This window comes from Mirounga angustirostris, unplaced genomic scaffold (genome assembly GCF_029215605.1).
Source record: "Mirounga angustirostris isolate CCGP_5_RB_7025 unplaced genomic scaffold, mMirAng1.0.hap1 SCAF_5, whole genome shotgun sequence".
Taxonomy (NCBI): Eukaryota; Metazoa; Chordata; class Mammalia; order Carnivora; family Phocidae; genus Mirounga; species Mirounga angustirostris.
Window position 1 is genome coordinate 157,691,001 of NW_026991713.1, and position 18,198 is coordinate 157,709,198.

At 45.5% G+C, this 18,198-nt stretch overlaps 2 protein-coding genes across 9 annotated transcripts in view; one reads left to right on the forward strand and one right to left on the reverse strand.

The window, feature by feature from the left end:
* Nucleotides 1-18,198, forward strand: part of HS3ST2 (heparan sulfate-glucosamine 3-sulfotransferase 2) — a 95,131-nt gene that overhangs the window by 63,069 nt on the left and 13,864 nt on the right. The gene's annotated exons all lie outside the window — the stretch shown is intronic.
* USP31 (ubiquitin specific peptidase 31) overlaps nucleotides 8,444-18,198 on the reverse strand; it is a 219,437-nt gene continuing 209,682 nt past the window's right edge. For 5 of the 8 annotated variants that reach the window (XM_064592800.1, XM_064592797.1, XM_054507550.2 and 2 more), the window contains one exon: nucleotides 8,444-9,705. The gene's annotated coding sequence lies outside the window, so the exon portion shown is untranslated. The remainder of the gene's footprint in view (nucleotides 9,706-18,198) is intronic. The other 3 variants (XM_064592790.1, XM_064592793.1, XM_064592792.1) reach the window with 3 other exon arrangements.

The following is an 18,198-nucleotide window of genomic DNA, read 5'->3' on the forward strand; positions in this document are numbered from 1 at the left end:
TCTAGCTCCATCCATGTTTCTGCAAATGGCAAGATTTTATTCTTTTTATAGCTAATATTCTATTATATATATGTAGCACATCCTCTTTATCCATTCATCTATTGATTGACACTTGGGCTGCTTCCATAATATGGCTATTGTAAATAATGCTGCTATAAACATAGGGGTGCATGTGTCCCTTTGAGTTAGTGCTTTTGTATTTTGGGGGGGTAGATACCCAGGAGTGCAATTGCTGGATAAGAGGGTAGTTCTATTTTTAACATTTTTTTTTAGGATTTTATTTATTTATTTGACAGAGACACAGCGAGAGAGGGAACACAAGCAGGGGGAGTGGGAGAGGGAGAAGCAGGCTTCCCGCGGAGTAGGGAGCCCGATGCGGGGCTCGATCCCAGGACCCTGGGATCATGCCCTGAGCTGAAGGCAGCTGCTTAACTGACTGAGCCACCCAGGCACCCCTATTTTTAACTTTTTGAGGCACCTCCATACCATCTTCCATAGTGGCTGCACCAGTTTGCATTCCCACCAGCAGTGCAGGAGAGTTTTTTCTCCGCATCCTTGCCAACACGTCCTGTTTCTTGAATTTTTGATTCTAGTCATTCTGACAGGTGTGAGGTGTGGTATCTCATTGTAGTTTTGATTTGCATTTCCCTGATGATAAGGGATGATGAGCATCTTTTCATGGGTCTGTTGGCCATCTGTATGTCTTCTTTGGAGAAATGTCTGTTCATGTCTTCTGCCCATTTTTATTTTATTTTTTAAGATTTTATTTATTTATTTGATAGAGAGATAGAGGGAGCCAGAGAGCACAAGCAGAGGGGAGGGGCAGAGGGAGAAGCAGGCTTCCCGCTGAGCAGGGAGCCCAATGCATTGTTTTTTGGGTGTTGAGTTGTGTCATTTCTTTTTTTCTTTTTTTTAATATGGGGAGGCGGGGCAGAGGGAGAGAGAATCTTAAGTAGGCTCCATGCCCAGTGTGGAGCCCTGCGTGGGGCTCCATCTCACAACCCTGAGATCATGACCTGAGCTGAAATCAAGAGTCAGACACTTAATGGACTGAGCCACCCAGGGGCCTCTATCATATCTTTATGTATTTTGGACACTAACCTTTTATCAGATATGTCATTTGCAAATATCTTCTCCCATTCAGTAGGTCACTTTTTAGTTTTATTGATTGTTTCCTTTGCTGTGCAGAAGCTTTTTATTTTGATGAAGTCCCAAGAGTTTATTTTTGCTTTTATTTCCCTTGCCTCAGGAGACATACCTAGAGAAATGTTGCTAGAGCCAATGTCAGAGAAACTACTGCTGTGCTCTCTTCTAGGATTTTCATGGTTTCACCTCTCACATTGAGGCCTTTTATCCGTTCTGAGTTTATCTTTGTGTGTACAGTGTAAGAAAGTGGTCAGTTTCATTCTTCAGCGTGTCCCTGTCCAGTTTTCCCCACACCATTTGTTGAAGAGACTTTTTCCCATTGCATATTCTCTCCTGCTTCATTGAAGATTAATTGACCATATAATTGTGGGTTTATTTCTGGGTTTTCTGTTCTATTCTGTTGATCTGTATGTCTGTTTTTGTGCCATTACCATACTGTTTTTGGAGTCTGGAATTGCGATGCCTCCAGCTTTGTTTTGCTTTTTCAAGAGGACTTTGGGTATTCGGAGTCTTTTGTGGTTCCATACAAATTTTAGGATTGTTTGTTCTAGTTCTGTGAAAAATGCTGGTGGTATTTTGATAGGGATTGCATTAATTGTATAGGTTGTTTTGGGTAGTATAGGCATTTTAACAATATTTGTTCTTTCAAGAAAAAAAAAATAATGTTCTTCCAATCCATGAGCATGGAATGTCTTTCCATTTGTTTGCGTCCTCTTCAATTTCTTTCATCAGTGTTTTATAGTTTTCAGAGTACAGGTTTTTCACCTCTTTGGTTAGGTGTATTCATAGGCATATTAGTATTTTTAGTGCAATTGTAAATGGGATTGTTAATTTCTCTTCTGCTTCAGTGTTGGTGTACAGAAATGCAACAGATTTCTGTAGATTGATTTTGTAGCTTGTGATTTTACTGAATTTGTTTATCAGTTCTAACAGTTTTTTGGTGGAATCTTTTGGGTTTTCTCTATATAGTATCATGTCATCTGCAAATAGTCAAAGTTTTACTTCTCCCTTACCAATTTGGATGCCTTTTATTACTTTTTGTTGTCGGATTGCTATGGCTAGGACTTCCAGAATTAGGTTGAATAGACCTGGGGAGAGTGGACATCCTTGTCTTGTTCCTAACCTTAGGGGAAAGGCTCTCAGTTGGAAAATAATGGACTTTTGGCAAAATGTTTCTTTAAAAATAAAACAGACCAAAGAACTGCCTTTGGAGCAATGACTATTTTTAGGTTTGATTTGAAGGTATAGCAGTTACATAGTGGCTTCTTCCATTTCAAGATCTTGGTATTATAAGGAAAAACCCATGTCTCCCTCGACACATCTTGTACCATCAGAAAGGGAAACAAAAAACTTCTGACATCTCTCCTTTGACCTCCTTACTAATCAGAAAATTACTTTTCTAATAAGTGTGTAAATAATCACATTTATATGACAGCCATCCCTTGAATAATGTTGATATATGAGAGATCCCATTAGATAATCACAATAATAACCAGAATTTGGGGTTTTCTAAAGGGATTTTCTTCTTTTTTTTTTTTTAAGATTTTATTTTATTAATTGACAGAGAGAGACAGCGAGAGACGGAACACAAGTAGGGGGAGTGGGAGAGGGAGAAGCAGGCTTCCCGCCAAGCAGGGAGCCTGATGCGGGGCTCGATCCCAGGACCCTGGGATCATGACCTGAGCCAAAGGCAGACGCTTAACGACTGAGCCACCCAGGTGCCCCAGGGATTTTCTTCTTAAAGGAGCATCGCTGTATTTTTTATCCCTTTAAACCATTGAACTGTTTGTATTTTTTTGTTGTTGTTTAAGCATAGTAGACACACAGTATTACATTAGTTTCAGGAAATGGCTTTGATTATAATGGAATCATACCTTTAAACAGTTTTCCTCACTTTTTGTCTTGGAGATACTTAATAAGCAAATCTCATTTATAAGCTTAACACAGAGGACAATATGGTTGTTCTTTGCAACTATTTTTCCTGGTCATTTACAGGGTTCCCTAAAGAGAGTGCAGCTACGTACATTCTACATCTTTCTACACAAACATGTATGTACATCATACATCTTTCTCTCCATTGCACTCATGAGGACATTATCCTCCCTTTGGATCTTCTTTGGAAAAGCACATAGGTCTGTTTTGTTAACGTTTTTTTGAGGCCTTGCCGAGCACCACTGATATAATGTATACATTTAATTCTTAGCCATCTTTACCCTTAACTATTAGAATAATCCTATCCTATGAGGTAAGCACCACAATTGGCCCCATTTCACAGATGAGAAGAATGAGGCTTACCAGAGGGTCAAGTAACTTACCAGTGACTTCTCAGTTAAGGGGTGATCAATTAGAAGTCATATCAGTCAGACTCCAGAGCCTGTGGGGTTTAACTGCTAAGTTAGTGTGCCTTCCTAATTTTCAAGAGCTATCACACTGACCTCCAGCATGAGAAATTCCTTCCAGTAGGTTAAGTAAAAGTTGGATTTTGTTTTCTGTTCAACTCCCCAGGCATTCAGCATCTTGCTGGAGGCGCTAGTGGGTAGAAGAAATCGCTTGTGTTTAACAGAAAAGGGCCAGGGTTTGCTGACATGTTAAGTTAATCCACAAGGAGATTGCTGATGAGGATTCTGGTTAATTAGTTGTGGAATTTTAAAAAACGAGCAGATGTGCCATGGTAAAATGTATTTTACTTCCCGAACCCTGGGGGAAAGCACTGGGTATGTTCTGTGGCTGTGTGTACTTACATATCTTGATTGAACATTCAACAGCATGTTTTGCAAGACTCAGGTATCCTGGCTTTGTTCCAACATGGATAATTAGATTCTGCTCCAGCTCTCCTTCCAGTCTCAGGCAGGTACAAGATTAATCATAATAACAACAACTAACAAGCGCCTACTATGCACCAGCCAACACATTGGGAAATTTCCATACATCATCAATCCTTCCCATGATCCTGCAGACTAACTTCTATTTTCTCCCCCTTTAATGGGGAAACAGAGAGGTTAGTGACTTGCCCGAGGCTGCACATGAGTGAGTGGCAAAATAGAGATTCAAACTTAGACAAGGCTGGCCCCAAAGCCTGTATTTTTCCTCTTTTGCATTCTTCATTTGAAAAAAACAATGCATTCGAGGGGTGCCTGGGTGGCTCAGTCGGTTAAGCGGCTGACTCAATTTCGTCTCAGGTCATGATTTCAGGGTCATGGGATGGAGCCCCACATCGGGCTCTGCACTAGGCGTGGAGCCTACTGAGGATGCTCTCTCTCCCTCTCCCTCTGCCCCTCCTGCTTGCACATGCGCACTCTCTCTCTTTAAAGAAAAGAAAAAAAATGCATTTGACAAAAAAAAGTCAAAGGATACAAAAAGGATATGTCATGGAAAATGAGTTTCCTCCCAACTCTTAGCCCTCTGGTTTTCCTTCCTGGAGGCCCACCCTGATATTCTTCTGTATCATCCAGTAAATTCTATGCATCTACACCTTATTTTCTTTTTGAAGTTGCTATTATAAGTTATTTGGCTAAAATGGACTATTTCTCTATACTGAATTTTCCTATTTAAAATTTGTAAATTTTAAATGCTTTGGGAGCAAAGTGTGGAAGGGTTTTGTATGAATATCAAGCAAAGAACAGGCTATTCTACACATCTTTCAGGAAAAGTCATCACGAACAGCAGGTCATCTATTTTTACATATGGTTAGGAGAGGTAGAGGATACCAGAATATCATGGGGTGACTATGTCCTTCTTTTTAATATCCAAGTATACACACTTGCACACACAGACCAGCTATCATGTGTATGTAGTGTTTTCTGACTTCTTTTTTTCCCCATTTCTTATTTTCTGAAACATTATTTATAATCACAGCATAACATTACCTAAATGCATATACATTTATGTTGTTTCTAGTATTACCTTTTACCACTTTAAGCGGATGTTGCGCATCCTTAAAACACATATCTGCCTGCAAATATCTTCACATTTCAACATGATAAATTCTAATGAGTGCCTTCCATAAAATGTAAACTTATTTGCAAAACCTAGCAGGTTTCTGTGCACCGTGGATAACACTAAATAATTCTCAATTTTGTGATAGGTCAAAATGTTGTCTTTGGATTTAATTTGTGTTTCTTTGATACCTGATGAATTTTAATATCTTTCCAATTTTATATTTTATATCTTCTTTCAGGAATTGTGTCTTTTCCTAAGTTTTCTGGTGGGCTATTTCCTTACTGATTTGTTGCAGATATTAAATATTTATCCATTATGTAGAGCAGAGTTTGTTCCTTTGCATTTTATTTCCCCTTATGGTGATTTTTTTTTTTGTCTCCCAAAACTTTAAAATTTTTATGTGGTTATATGAAAGCCTTTTGCTTTGCTTTCTTCCTTTGGTATTATGAGTATAAAGCCTTCACAGTTCTCAAGAATATATACGTATTTATTGATATTTTAATCGCTTACTCCACTGTTTTCTTTTTCACTTTGAATTACTTCATTCATTTTGAATTCACAGTGGTGTAGGTGTGAATGAGAAAATTTGATTCCATTTTTTTTCCCAGACGATTTGCTAATTGCCCCCAACAAAGTCCCAGTGGGCCAGTTTACCAGCTGACTTAAAATGCCACCTTTACCGTGTGCTTTTTATGTAGTTGTGCTTATTTCTGATTTCGGATTCTGCCCATCCATTTGCCTCTTCCCAAGACAGAACCACACTGTTTTAATTACTACAGCTTCATAATATATATTGTGTGACATTGTAGTTTCCTGCCCATGATTCTTCCTTCCAGCATGATGCATTAGCTCTTACCTTTAATTTATTCATCCAAAAGAAACTTTGTAATTGTCATGTCAAATTCAATTTTTTAAATCCTCTTGGGATTTAGATTGCTATTATGTTTGATTTATAGATTAATTTGAAAAGAATGAATGTCTTTCTAATGTTATGACTTCCCATCTCTCCATTTATTAGTTTTAATTGAACTGTCTATAAATTATAGAACAATATTAAATATTAATTGTGTTAGCAGGCATCTTTGTCTTGCCTAACTTTAATGAGACTCGGAGCCTGTGGGTTACCAGCTCGGAGTCACTAGAATCAAAATGCTTGGGTTTATAGCTTGGCTTTACCAATCAGTACCTTGGGTCTTCAGGCGGGTTACTTCTCTGTGCCAAATTTCTTTACATGAATAATCAGGCTAATACAAATACCTACCTAGTGATACTGTGATGAGGTTTAAATGAGACAATACATGTGAAAGTACTTCAAGCCGTACCTGCCCCATGGCTCTCACTAAATGTTAGCTGTTGGTATTATTTCCTTCAATATGCCGGTGGCTGTGGGTTGGAGGTGGATGTTCTTTTTTCATGTTAAAGAGGCAGCCTTCCTAGTTTCTTAAGACTTTTTTTTTTTTCCTTGATTAGTAATGGATGTTGAATTTACTAAGTGCCTTTCCAGGATCTGTTGAGATGATCATTTTTTTCTTCTGACCTATTTCTGCGCTGAATTATGATTTTGTATTAGATGTAATGATAATGGATCTCAATGGGACGCGACAGCTTTTCTTTTAATAAATTATGCTTTGGTAGATACTACTCAAAATCTTGGCTGGTCAGGGAGCTTCTGCTTGTCAGCCTAGGGTAGGTGGGCCTGCCTGTCGGCATTCTGGCAGGCGTCTCGGCCCAGTCCACTGTGCGGGTGTCCGGGGGCTGCCTGGCTCAGCAGCTCCAAAGCATAATCTCCCCTCCTCTGCCCTGCTCCTGGGTTGGGCCGAGGGCTGGGGGCAAGCTCTGCAATGGAGCTGCTGCTTGTAGAGATCTATAGGACCCTGACTGTTGACTATACATTCGCCTGTGCTGCTCACCCCACCAGGCTCCCTGGTGGCTCCGGTTCCAGAATCCACTTTCTTTTCATTAGTGACCCCCCTCCCCTCCCTGAGCCGCTTATGGCTCTCTCTTCCAATACCCTCACACGTCGGCCTCCCTTCTTCCAAAAATACGTCTCTCTTCATTGTCTGCCACCAGCTCCTTACCTTTTCTTTCACTATGTAGACTTTATATTTTTTATCTATTCATTATCAATTTAGTGGTGATCCGAGAGGGAGTGGAGATGAACACTGTGTTTGATCCACCATGTTAGATGGAAGTTCTACTGGGACTTGGGCCCTTTAATTGATATTAAATGATCCACTTTGTCTCATTTAATGTCTTTGCCTTGGATTCTACTTTTTCTGGTATTAATATCATGACTCCAGCTCTCTTTTAGACTGGCATTTTCCTGATGTGTCTGAACCTCTCCATTTTCATATGAAATGTTTCTGTCCTTGTGTCCTGGGGTGGTCTTGTAAACACAAAAATGACTAGGTTTTATTTTAGAATGAGAAATCTTTATTGTTGTCATTTTTAAAAATTAGGGTGTTTAGCCTATTTTCAGTAATTTTTAATATTACCACAATCATTCCTACTCGTACACTTCTGTCATCTTGCTCTACAATTTTGGCTATTTTTTCCCCTGGCTTTCCTTTCCCGTCTCCTTTGTTATATGAGCTGCATTTTCTTTGCTTCTTTATTTTCCAGTGTTTTGGAAGATACATGTCCTGTTTTGAATTGTTCATTACACTCTGCTCCAATAGAGAAAATGAGTGGGCAGTGCCCTTTGGGAAAGAGTCTCATACTTTCACACACTCTGCCACCCTCCCCTTCTTCCTCTGTCACCAACTTCTTTACTAATTTAATCTGGGATATTGGGTTTGATTTGTCAAATCACTAATTTTTAACTATTGTTGATTAATTTTTTCAATTTCTTAAAGGAAAATCATGATATTAGAAGCAGAATTTGTTGGTTATCTGGACTTCCTACTTGTTTGATCCCAGTCATTGCCCTTTTATGCACAACTTCCCCATTCTCGAATTCTTTGTCACCATCACATAGGTCATTGCTTTGCTTTTCAAGGAACTTTTTGGAGAAAGAGGTGGAATGCTTTTAAAGCTATTGCACATCTTGTGATGCTTTTCTTTTGCCTTCACAAGCAAATTGGCTAAGTACTGAAAGTCACAATTTTTTTTTTCTGCAAAGCTCTATAGATGATAATCCGTGGTTTTCTAGCATTTCATGCTGTTGCAAAGTCCTTGTCTGGCTTGAATTTGTAGAAAACCCATTTTGTTTGCTTTAGCCATTTTGGGTACCTATAATACTTAGAAGAACTTTTGCAGTCTTTGTATAATTTAAAATGTTTGTCCTGATGTGTGTTTGTATAGATAGATGATGGGTGGGTGGGTGGATGGAAAGATGAATGGGTGGATGGATGATTGATGGGTGGGTGGATGGATGGATGGATGATGGGTGGGTGGGTGGATGAATGGATGGGGAGATGGAGAGATGGATGGATGGGCAGGTGGATGGATGATGGATGGATGGATGGATGGATGGATGGGTGGATGCGTGGATAGATTCCTGGATGTGGGTTTTATTTCGTTAGGGCAAAGCTGGCCTTTGATCTGCCCCCATAGCCATCTTTTATCTCATAAATATCTCTTTAATGAAATCTTGGCGTATCACGCTCCAATTTGTTCCAGATTTCCTCTTCAGTAACACTGCAGACTGTGCATTGCCTATGACAATTCTGTCTTCCACATCGCCTCCTCCCTCATCAGTTCAGTCTTGTAGACCCTTCCTTGAGAAGCCCAAGATCAGACTCAAGTGTGTTCTGATTTTAATTGTCTGTGTCACTAATTCTGCTCTTTCTTGCTACCAGTGTCATTTGCTGATACATTTTTAGCTTCTCTGCAGTACCATCTTACCTCATCCATACCAGTTTTTTCTTATCCTGTTGTCTTTTCCTGTCTTCCTTGGTCTTTTCACACAAGCCTATACCTACCTCTTGACCTTCTGCTCAAATGTCCCCTCCAGGGTTTCTCTGGCCACTCAATTCCCTTGTTATGCTTGCTCTCCTTTTCCTTCATGCCACATTGTAATTCTGCATTTATTTGTCATCTCTCCCACCAGATTAGAGGCTTCATGCTGCATCTGTTTTATTTAGAGCCATGCCTCAGTGCCTAGTGCAATGGCTAGCAAACAGTAGGCACTTAATAATTGTTTGTCGAATGAGTATAGGTCCGCATCACTCTGGCTTGGATTCCCTTCGGCCCTGCCAGCATTGCTTTGAGCCAGAGGTTCCCAGACTGCAGTCACCGAAGGATCTCCTTTCTTCCGTATTCATGTGCCATTTGTACTATTATTTACTGAACGTTCGTCTTTAGATTGGTTCACATTTTCTGCGTTTGCCGCGTAGTTAAGCCTCGCCCTCAGCAATGAAATCTGTGGAAGGAAGGTGATTCCTAGTTCCAGTTTTCTAAAAGACATTAAAATGAACACGTAACTGTAACACATGTAAGCTCTGTCCATGAATTGCTTGCACGTGACGGATGAGCAGTGACTGCACCTGGGGAAGCCCTTTCTCTAGACGAGCTTGGCCTGCTGGATTTCCTCAAGGAGCTCAGGTCTCCTTGATCTGGGTGCTGATTCCCTCCCGTGTTCTCCATTTGAGCCGGCGTGAGTCACTGGTTTTTGGCTGCCTGTAACAGGATGGCACAGGGACGAGGACCAGAGATACCACAGTCAGCAGGGACGACCCCATCCTTTCCTGATGGGGTTTGCAGACCGACTGGGGAGAAAGGCATTAGATACACAACCAGATAAGCAAGATGATGACAGATCCTGCTTAGAGCTTTGCAGGAAATAAACCACGGGGTGTAGAGAGTGATATCCGAGAGTGGTGACAGGTAAACAGAGACCGAAGGAGAAAAGGACTGAGCCATGGGGAGACCAGGGAAAGTGTCCCAGGCAGGAAGAAGAGCAAAGGCCTGGAGACAGGGAAAGGTAGGACCAGACAAGACAAGAGCGTCTGCTAGCTCATTGTGCTGGGGCATCCTGAATGTTTTCCAGATCTGAAATGCAGAGCTGGACTGTCTGTCTACACCATAGCCTGGACAAGAATCCAGGTCTGTACAGTTTGGGCAGGCCTTGGACCGTGCACAAGTATTACTGACTCAATCATACATGTGGCGTTGGGCACAGCAGAGGCCTGGATGATATGTGAGCAGCAGACTGACTTCCCAGCAGCCCTGTCCACAGTTTTCCTTACTCCCTGCATGATCAGAAAGCCAGCCCCCGCTAACCCTTTGCAACCATGGAGCTTAATGTATTCTGGAACACTTGTGTGTGTGGGAGGCAAGATGGAAAGGACTCCTGTCTGGGGCTAATTTCTCCCTGCATGGGAGGGGAGCATTGCAGAGGGGCAGGCCTCGGGTCTGGGGGCTGGGGGTTGGCGGGGGAGGGGGGCGGGTTTCATTCCAACAGCTGCAGTTGGATCACCTCCCACGAGGGGGCACTGTGATGCTGCAGGAAGTGGGGCAGGCTTGCAGCTCCGCCCTGCAAAACTTAGTAGCCCCAGGGACTCTGGAGTGTGCGATTGTAAAACTTGGTGTTAAAAAATAACGTAAACTCACTGATTCACCCGATTATCAGCTGGAGAGTTTGCAAATGCCTGGGGAGCATTCAGAACTGGGAGGGCCGGACAGGTCCTTAGAATGGACCCAGGCACAGGTGGAGGGTGGAACCTCCATGGCCGCTACAGACAGGGAACACTGGAAGGTGGAGATGGAGACACTGGCTTCAGAGGCCACTGGGCTGACACCTGCAGCCTCGGCCTGGGGTTGGTCATGGTGGAAAACCCTATGTGTTTGGCAGCAGGATCGTGAGGACATTCCATCCGAACGGCTTCTCTCTAGAGTATGATGTGAGCTCGGCAGCAGACGGGCAGGCGAGGGCAGGCTCCGATCACTGGCAGAGGGTAGAGAAGGTCTGAACTCGTTGTTGCGCAGAGTGGGAGAGTGGGAGAGTGGCTCGGCCAGAGGAACGCGGCGGAAGTGCCCACTGGGCCAAGGTCCCCTTGTGTTGGGGCAGTCGGACATTTGTAGAGGAGCCAATCTGCCGGCTTCACCTGCTTTTCAGGGGTGCTCTGGCCTCCCCCCCTTCCTCTCTCTACTTTCACAGAGATTGTCTTTGAGAGACTGTGAGGGGGTGAAGATCCCCTAAGCCACCACTTGGTACCATCACTGGTAGCCTTGGGCCCCCTTGGTGGCCCCCAGGTGCTGGTGCCCCTGGGGAGGGTCACACGAGAGCGAGCTGGCTCGGAACGGACACTAGAAGCTGGTGCCTCACTCGAGGAGCAAAGTGCCGAGCTGCTCCCTGCAGCTCTGACCATGGACGAGGAAGCCGTGCCCGCTCCCGAGCTGGCTGGGCCCAGCATCAGAGGAGACTGGGTGGGAGGTTACCAGCTGGATTTGCTTATGGACTAGATGTGGGAGCTGCTGGGGCAACTGGTGGATAGTGGGTTCATTAACTGAGGCATGAGGAGGGAAATGGGAAGTGGAGGGAAAATCTCTTAAATATATATGGAGAAGACCAAAAGATGTTCCCAAGGCCAGGACAAAACACATTTCTCACGAAGTAGGGAGTGGGTGCCTCTGATACCACGGGGAAGTGTGACAAGACCAGGACAGAGCTGGGATTGCTGTTTGGGAGTGTCCTCAGGGAGCGCCGCTGCACAGGATGACGGGGTGGGTGGCAGATGGGACACGTCAGGGATGCATGTGAGGAGGGCAGGTGGAGCCACTGAGCTTTATTTCAAGAACTTGGGGGAGAAAAGGAGATAATAAGACTGTGGCAGGAGAGGGTGAAGGGACTGGTGATTAGCTTTTTAAAAATCAAAAAGACTTGAACTCTACAGCATGGTGACTACAGTTAATCATATGGTATATTTGAAAGTTGCTAAGAGACTAGATCTTAGAAGTTCTCATCAGGAGAAAAAAATGTCACTGTAGTGATGGTTGCTACTTAGACTTATTGTGGTGATCGTTTGGCGGTATATACATATAGTGGATCACGTTGCACACTTGAAACTAATGTTATATGTTACATCTCAATAAAAACTAAATTAAAAGAAGAAAGAGCTAATTCCACTGAATGCAGTGAACGTTTGCTGGGTACGTGCCTTGTGCGCCTATCACCAGGACTCCTGTAAGACCTTGCTACTCCAGTGGTGGTCCATGTACCAGCAGGTCAGCCTCGCTGCAGAGCTGGTCAGAAATGCAGAGTCTCAGGCCCCCTCCCTAGACTTACCCAGTCAGAATCTGCATCCCAGTAAGCCACCCCCTGCCCAGAGAGGTTCAGATGCACATTAAAGTGTGAAAAGCACCGATTTAAGCGGCCCACCCCCAGGGAAAAGGGAGGGTAGGCTTCAGTTTGGGGAAGGAGCTAAGCCCAGACTGAGAAAGAAGGAATCCGGAGTTACCCCCAAAGAGCGCCCCGAGAGTGTCCCCATGGTCAGGCCATGCTAGCCACAGATAGTGCCTGAGAGACTGAGGTCCAGCTGCCTGGAAACTCACTGAGCTGTCTGTGGAGCAGCAGAAACTATTCATCCAACACCCACGGTCACCCTCCCTCTCTTCTGAGCCAAGCGTCTTGAGAGGGGGGGCTGAACATTCTGGGCCTCCCAGTGCCTGCTTCCCACCCACACCTCGGCTCCTCCAAACACGCTTTCTCCCCCTCACTCCACGGAACTGGAGTCATCTTCTTCCAAAACAGTTCTCAATGGAGACATTTTAACATCCCTTTTTTTATTAGCTAGTGTTTTGTTTTTTTTTTTTAAACTACAAAGAACATAGTTATGGCAAAGAAAAATACACTGAGCGCAGAAAGGGAAAGGTAGAAATCAAGTCTCACTCTGTCCCTCTGGGACCTCCAGAGTTCCCTGCATTCAGCCAGTGGACAGGAGTGACAGTGAGGAGGACGCCCGTACTTTGTGAGCAGCTTGCCTGGAGGTTGACACCACGCCTCTAACCAGCCCCCCATCCGGGGCAGGCACCAGGCACAACGCCCCATGCGCACACAGCTGGCTGGGCAGCTGCCGTTGACAAACAGGAGCAGGCGTCTAGTCGGGCCTCCCCATCTCTGCCCCAGATGCTGCAGACACCCATGCACCCAGGCCTTCACCCACCTGGACAGATAAACTCCCAGAAGTGGCATTGCTGGATTTAAGGGTGCGTTTTCCATTTGGGGAGGTGATCTCTTATTGCCGTCCTGCGCCCACGGACACCCCTGCCCGCGTCGGAGAGTGCTGAGTTCAGCACACTGTGGCCAGCAGTAACTGTCAGCATTTTTGGAAAATATATTTTCCCGGTGTTAAAGGTGGATATTATCTCATCATGGTTTTAATCTGCATTTCTTTAACTTTGCGAGAGATGGAGTATCTTTTTCATGTATTTATTTTATTTTTTTAAGGATTTTTATTTATTTACTCATTTGACAGAGAGAGAGAGAGACACAGCGAGAGAGGGAACACAAGCAGGGGGAGTGGGAGAGGGAGAAGCAGGCCTCCTGCCAAGCAGGGAGCCCGACGCGGGGCTCGATCCCAGGACCCCGGGATCATGACCTGAGCCAAAGGCAGACACTTAATGACTGAGCCACCTAGGCGCCCCTTCACGTATTTATTTTAATCAAGCTCTTTTACTGTTCACTCTTCACATGGCCTGTGTGCCTTCCTTCTACCGGCTGGTTCTCTCTTTCTTACTAATTTGCAAAAACTCTGAAACAAGTCACCCCTTCGTTTCTCAGGCTCACATGCCGCAAATATGTTTCCAAGGGGTCATTTTCTCTCTATTCAATTTATGGTTCTTTTTTTCTCCATCTCGGAGACTTCCATTTTTCACAGAGTCTAACTTTTCAGTTTCTTCCTTCATGATTTTTGTCTCATGCTTAGAAAGGCTGTCCTCGTGCCAAGATTAATTTTACATTCTCACATTTTCTTCTAGTGCTAGAGTCACACTTGAATCCCGATTCTGTGACTTGCGGTGGCTTTAGCGATGACGTGCGTTCTCAGTGCCCCAGTTTCCTCCGCTCGCAGGCAGGAATTAGCGAGGCTGGCGGCCTCCTGGAGTTCATGTGGAGACCGAGGGAGGCAGCTCTCCCACAGAGCAGGCCCCGGGCCAGTGTGCAACAGGCACAAGCTTATGTCCAGGGCACCGGGGACCGCATCCCTGTCGGCTCGGGCTGCTGTCACAACACTACCACGGGGGCCGGGGGCGCTTCAACAACAGGCATTTACTTCTCTCACTGCTGGAGGCTGGAAGTGCAACATCAGATTGCCGGCCCATCTGGTTCAGGGTGAGAGGTCTCTTCCTCATTTGCAGACGGCCGCCTTCCTGCCAGATCATCTGTCTTGCTTCTCTCCTTAGGATAGCACTAAGTCCATCAGTGAGCGCTTGACTCTCATGACCTCATTACCTCTTACAGCCCCTGCCTCCAAAGATGGTCACATGGGGGTGGGGGGGCGGGTAGGACTTCCAAGTATGAACTTGAAGGAGGATATAAACATTCAGCCCTTAGCAGACCATGCATACGGCCAATGCATGCTGCACGTTTGTTGCTTTCTTTAAAAAAAAAAAAATCTAGAATGTGATGATTTCAGGGCGCCTGGGTGGCTCAGTTGGTTAAGCGACTGCCTTCGGCTCAGGTCATGATCCTGGAGTCCCGGGATCGAGTCCCGCATCGGGCTCCCTGCTCGGCAGGGAGTCTGCTTCTCCCTCTGACCCTCCTCTCTTTCATGCTCTCTGTCTCTCATTCTCTCTGTCTCAAATAAATAAATAAATAAAATCTTTAAAAAAAAAAAAAAAAAAAAAAAAAAAAGAATGTGATGATTTCATATATGTATACATCGTGAAATGATTGCCACAATCAAGGTAATTAACACATCCATCACCTCATATAGTTACCGTGTGTGTGTGCACGCACTGAGACTTAAGATCTATTCTCTTAGCAAATTTCATTTGTATTGTTAACTAGAGTCACCATGCTGTAATTAGATCCCCGGGACTTACTCATCTTCTCGCTGGAAGTTTGTACCCTTTCACTAACATCTCCCGTTGCCCCCTCCCTCCCGCCCCCGGCAACCGCCCTTCTACTCTCTCGTTCTGTAAGTTCGACGTTTAAGTGAAATCGTATAGTATCTGTCTTTCTGTGTCTGGCTTACTTCTTTCAGCCGTAAAAAAAGAACGCAGTCCTGCCCCCTTGTAACAGCGTGGGGTGAACCTGGGGCACATTACGCTCAGTGAAATAAGCTGTGTGCCCATTTCTGTGGATTCCAGATCCCATGCTCACAACCAGCCACTAGAGGTGTCCACTACCCCCAAACATCTCTGTAGGGACATGTCATGCAAGGAGGGTCCTTCTCTGGTCTCTGTCACATGGCAGGATCCAGGACAAATTCCATAATGCACGAGATATGGAAGACAGAACAGGCTGCACCGGTTAAACGTGCACACCAAGGGTCTTAGTAGAAGAGGCAGGTGTGGGGTTAACTGTTTTCTGACTTTGCCCCGAGGGACATGCCAGGGCCTGGGTGTATGCTCCAGGGAAGGGACTCTGCCCCCACACCTCCAGCAGCTTCCCTTCTTCTGGGGAGGGGTGAGCACAGCCCTGCTGGCTGGGGGATCGTCATACTACTGGGATGCCAGGCAGGCTGGGCACAGGAGTTATCTGGGAAAGCCCGCTGCCCGGCACCTTGATGACCTGTGGGGGAAACTGGGCTCAGGCCAAGCCCCTCTAGCTGGAGGGAGGAAGCCCTCAGCCGTTGTGGGAAGCCAGGTTCAGGTACTGGCCCTCACACTGGGAAATGAGGGCCCCCCCACCCCTGTTTCCACAAGACTGTTAACTCGAGGACAGAGGCTACACCTTGCTTATCTTTGTACCCCTGGCATACAGTAGGTGCTTCATGAATGCTTGTTTACTGAATGAATACATGAGTGCCCACCAGGCCTAGGCCGAGCGTCATTGACATAGAGATGTGACAGTCATGATCTCCGCCTTCCGCGACCTTACACTCTAGGGCTCTGATAGACACAGATAATGTGTGAAATGGGGGCTCTGTCTGCAGTGGGCACCATGGAATCACAAGGGTAGCAAATGCCTACATCTTCTGGGAAGGCAGAGCAGGAAAGGCTTCCTGGTGGAGGTGATGATGAGCTAAGATCTGAAGTTCTGCCTGACAGGCTACCGAGGGCTTCACAGCATGTGAAAGGTCCCTGAGCCTGAAATATAGTCTTGTGGGGAGAACCCTGAAGGGTCTAGTCTGGCCAGAGCCCGGGGTGGCCACGGGCCAGATTAGGAAGAGTCTTTATCCTGTGAGCAATGAGGAGTTGCTGATGGAGTTCAAACTGGGACTTCACGTTTTGCTCCTGGGTCCCATAAGTGTAAGGATTCTGGGCTGTGGACCTGGAAGGAAGGGGTCCTCACTTATCCTCTCACCCAGATGAGGATAAACGACCACCAGGCCTGGCCTGCACTTGGCTCAGCATGCAGGGGGTGAGCAGCTTTCCTTGTAAGAACCAGTTCCTTGCAATAAAGCCTTTTTCCTCCTCTTCCGCTCTTAATTTTCCCTCTGGAGACCACAGTGATTTTCAAGGAGCCTAGTTGCCCAGTTAGGAGCTAATAAATCACCAAAGTCCCCCAGGCAGCTGGGCCTTCCAGAACACATACGTGGAGTGTATAGATTTTGTAGAAAATAAAACCTTCCAGAAGGTATTACCGGTCATAATCAGGCCCAGCTGAGACAGGCTCCCATGTGCTGACACGCAGAGGACATCCCTCGTGTGGACAGCAGGGGGCCGGGAGCGGCCTGCGCCCCACCAGGTAGCTCAAACAACATCCTTTCCAGAGAACCTCAGGCTGGCAAGAGAGTATTTAGATTTTTTTTTTTCTTTTTTTGGTAGGGTCCTCAGGAAGTCTGATTCTTCCCTCAGGAAGAGGGTAAGAGTGCAGACTTCTGTGGCACAGAAGAGACACACGTGTCCAGTGACACAAATCGCTCCTTCCTCACTCTTCCCACGTGAATGCCCTGACTTCGTGTTTCCCTCGGACAAACATTTCCTGCTCCCTTACTGAGTGCCAGTCTCCTCCCTGGTGCTGAGAAAGTGAGCAAGAGGGACACCAAGCCTTTTCTCTTAGAACTTAGAGTCTGTGCTTGGGGGTAGGGACGGGCAGAGACATGAACATACACATAAGTATATATTAGGAATGAGCATGAGCACCTTTCTGGTGAGAGTACGTGTTATTATGGTGGCTCTTCCCAGGCTTTTCTGAGGGGAAGAATCATGAAGGCGCTTGTTAAAAACGTAGATTCCTGCACTCCAAACCCACTGAATCAGAGTGTCCAGGGGAGGGGCCTGGAGTCTTTTCCTCTAAGGTGCACCCCAGCTGATACTCCCGAACAACTGTATTAAAGGCTCATTGGCTGAAGGGACATACAGTCTGCATCAGTGGTTCTTGGCCCTGGGACGCACTGGGATCAACTGAGGAGCTTCAAAATTGCAGGGGTCCAGGCCCCACTTTCAGAGTTTCTGATTTAATTAAATAGTCTGGTGTGGGGCCCGACCATTTAAATATCTCCAGAAGCTTTGCAGGTGGTCTCAGTGGGCAGCAGGACTTTACCCCACCCCCACCCCAGTCACACTGCAGACCGGCCACAGCCCAGTTCTCTCTCAACACCGCGGGAGCCTTGGGCGAAGGAGTGTGTGTGGTCGGCAAAACAGAAAGGGCACAAGATCCTTCTTACATCTCATTTTACCTTCTTACATGTGGAGGTTTGGTTGAAGCCGAGCTTGGACCTCCCTTGGTCTGATCCTGAGTACCTGTGGCCCTGATAAAATCTTAAAAATGGCACCATGACCACCCCCTCCCTCCCAGGCCTGTCTCTCGAAACCTTCCTCTGCCCATGGCCAGAAGGCCAAGAAAAGGCTGGGCTTCCTGAACGAACACTAGTAGCTGCTGAGGACTCAAGATAACCTGTCAGTAGGTATTTGCCTTTGACACTGGATCTTTGACCCATGTATTGAGCACCTGTAGTATACCGGGTGTTGTGCTAGAAGGTAAAAACTAACGAGAAAGCTGCCCAAGTGGCTGACCATGTGTTGATATAAGCGAATGCATATCTGATAAGATCTGCATGATGG